The following is a 2,655-nucleotide window of genomic DNA, read 5'->3' as shown; positions in this document are numbered from 1 at the left end:
TTATTAATAAGCACCTGAACTCCAGGTTCATCTTTTGAAGTCCTTCCATTCAGTCACCACGAGTTTCTCCTCTAGTTTCTCCTCTAACTGCTTATTCCACAGAAGTCAAAACACTTTCACTGTTTTTAATGCCCCTTCCCCCAAAAAAAAAAAAACAAAACAAAACAAAACTGTTGTAGCAGCAGTAGAAAGATGAGGTAGTGACTTGAAATGATTCTCAGTGGAACAAAAGCCAGCACCCAAGAAGTAGTTCAGTTAATCGGGCAGTCCTTAACACATCGTGAAGATACCCGATAATCCAGTTCATCAAAGCCTGATTTGCTGCAACTCCCACACACACTTTTTTGTCTTTTCAAATGGGGAATTCCTGGGTGTCCTTAATGATTCAGGTGGCCACGTGAAATTTCTTCAATAGAAGAAAAATGTGCATGCACAGGCACTGCTGCTCCAGCCTCAGAAGCCTCCATGCAGGCTGTCAGGACAGTTCTGTGCACCACCACCCCTCCCACCCACCGGTACCCAGTCTGGTTTCCAGCCACCTCCAAGCAGCAGGTCGGTACCACAGCAATCCTGCCAACACAGGCACCTTGGCCAATTCTTCTTGCAGCTCTTTCACACACGCCCCGCCGCGTTACTCAACCTGAAGAAACATGATCAGGCAGGGCTGGGACCTTTCTTTCCCATAACCACCGGACCAAGCCAGATGGACTCTGCCGTGGAACGGCAATTAATCCAATGCAAAAGGTAAGTCACTCCTCAATGAACCCTGGCATTGCAAATCTTAATCCTTGCAAGCAAAAGGCAATAAAAACCTCAGCTGCTACCAAGAAGCCCTGCAAGCCCATACCTGACACACACCTACACAGAGGTTCTCCCAGGAGAGCAGGAAAGAAGAGCAGTTTGCTTGCCAGCACGGCATGGATCAACCTCCAGACGCAGGGGGAAGGGACTAAAGCACGTAAAGGCCATGAGCAGCCTCCAGCCAAGGCTCCCTGATGTGGAGCAGCAAAGCAGATCTGCAGGGCTGCTTTGGTTTCTCAGAACACACAGCTATGACAGCACCAGCCCATACAAAAAGCTCTTCTCATCTCACAGTTGTTTCTGCCTTTTTGGGCCATTTCCACAGCCCCTGAATTAAAGGTAGCACAAAATTGTCTCTAATTCCCTCAGAAGGGGAATGAATTAGGTTGCATCAAATCTAAACAACAAAAAGCTGTATCAGCTGTGATGTACAAGTTTCCACCCGCAACTGTTACCCTACCTGTCATTCTCAGCAGTCACCCACCTGGTTGCTGCCTCTGTCACCTTACAATCTCCAAGTCAATCCTTTCTCTTGAAGCAGATCTCTTCTGGTTCACCACAAACACCACCCTTTCCGCCCACCCAACTTCAGTCTTATTTATTTAATGCATTAATCACTGCTCTGTGTGTATGCCCAGGAGGAACAGAGGGCATGATGCAGCTTTTCTAATAGTGACAGAAACTGAGAACACACCAAACTCCCTCTACGCTGTCAAATCCTTCCTTCCTGCAATATTCAGTGCAAAGTTTCCCACTGATGTTTTCATCGAGCTGTTTGGATATAGCACTGGTAAATATATTCACTTTTTCTTCCAAGTTCAGTTCAAGAGGCTTTAAAATGCACTCTGACCTGGTCTTCCTCCAGAGGCGACCAGGACCAAGAGGGGATCAGCCTGTGTGAACTGAAAGCTGAAGGCTGCAGCTCCCATTCTGAAGGCTGGAAATTCTCCCAGGGAGACAGACTTTGCCCTAGGCTTGACAGCTTACACTGTAGATACTCCACTCAAAAGAGTATTTTAAGAAATGCCTCCTAATCTATTCCCCTCCCCATGCCTGTTAACAAACTCTCCCATTTACACATTCATCCCCCCACCCCCCAATGAAAAACAAGCCAATAACCAAGCTTTCAGGATCCTACACTCGCATTCCCACATTAAACAGTGACACACCACACTCAGCTCTCCATGAGCAGCAGGACACCCAGAACCTCTGAAGAGGGCCAGTTAACCTCCAGGATCTACTTACATCTCCAGGAGCCCAAAACCACTAAGATCAGTAAGAATCTTGCTCTTAAATTCAGTAGCCAAAAAAAAAAAGGGGGGGAGGGGAAAAAGCCAAAATCCTAAATTTTGCCATGCTCCCCATTTAACGCGCTGTGGTTCTACACAATACCTATACAGCAAGCAGCAGCAATCCCTTGCCTTCACTCCAGAAATCACACAATGGGAACAACAGTAGTTATGCAAGAGAATCAAATCTGGGCAGTGTGAAAATACAAGGCAGTCTGCTGAGTACTTGCAACTCTTAGAAGAATCAAATAAATGTCACATAATTTATGCTGGATATTGGGTGGCTACATTTTTTAAAACAAAACAAAACTGTTTTCATCTAAACTGTTTCCAGAAATAACAAGAAATCTGCATCATTACTAAACTCACACCATGAAGCCATTCCAGTTCTTGTGATCATCTGAGCAAAGGAAGATTTTTCCTTTTCCCCCCCTAGCAGTACTCACATGTTAAAAGGATTCATCTCATGTTTTAAGACTACTACTTCAGCATTGGTGTATTTTTTTACATAACAAAATTAGTAACAGCTTTCTCAATGTGAAACCATAAGCATCCCAGACAAGGG

This window comes from Aythya fuligula, chromosome 6, assembly GCF_009819795.1.
Source record: "Aythya fuligula isolate bAytFul2 chromosome 6, bAytFul2.pri, whole genome shotgun sequence".
Classification (NCBI taxonomy): domain Eukaryota; kingdom Metazoa; phylum Chordata; class Aves; order Anseriformes; family Anatidae; genus Aythya; species Aythya fuligula.
The sequence above is the reverse complement of the archived record's forward strand: the minus strand, read 5'-3'. Positions refer to the sequence as shown.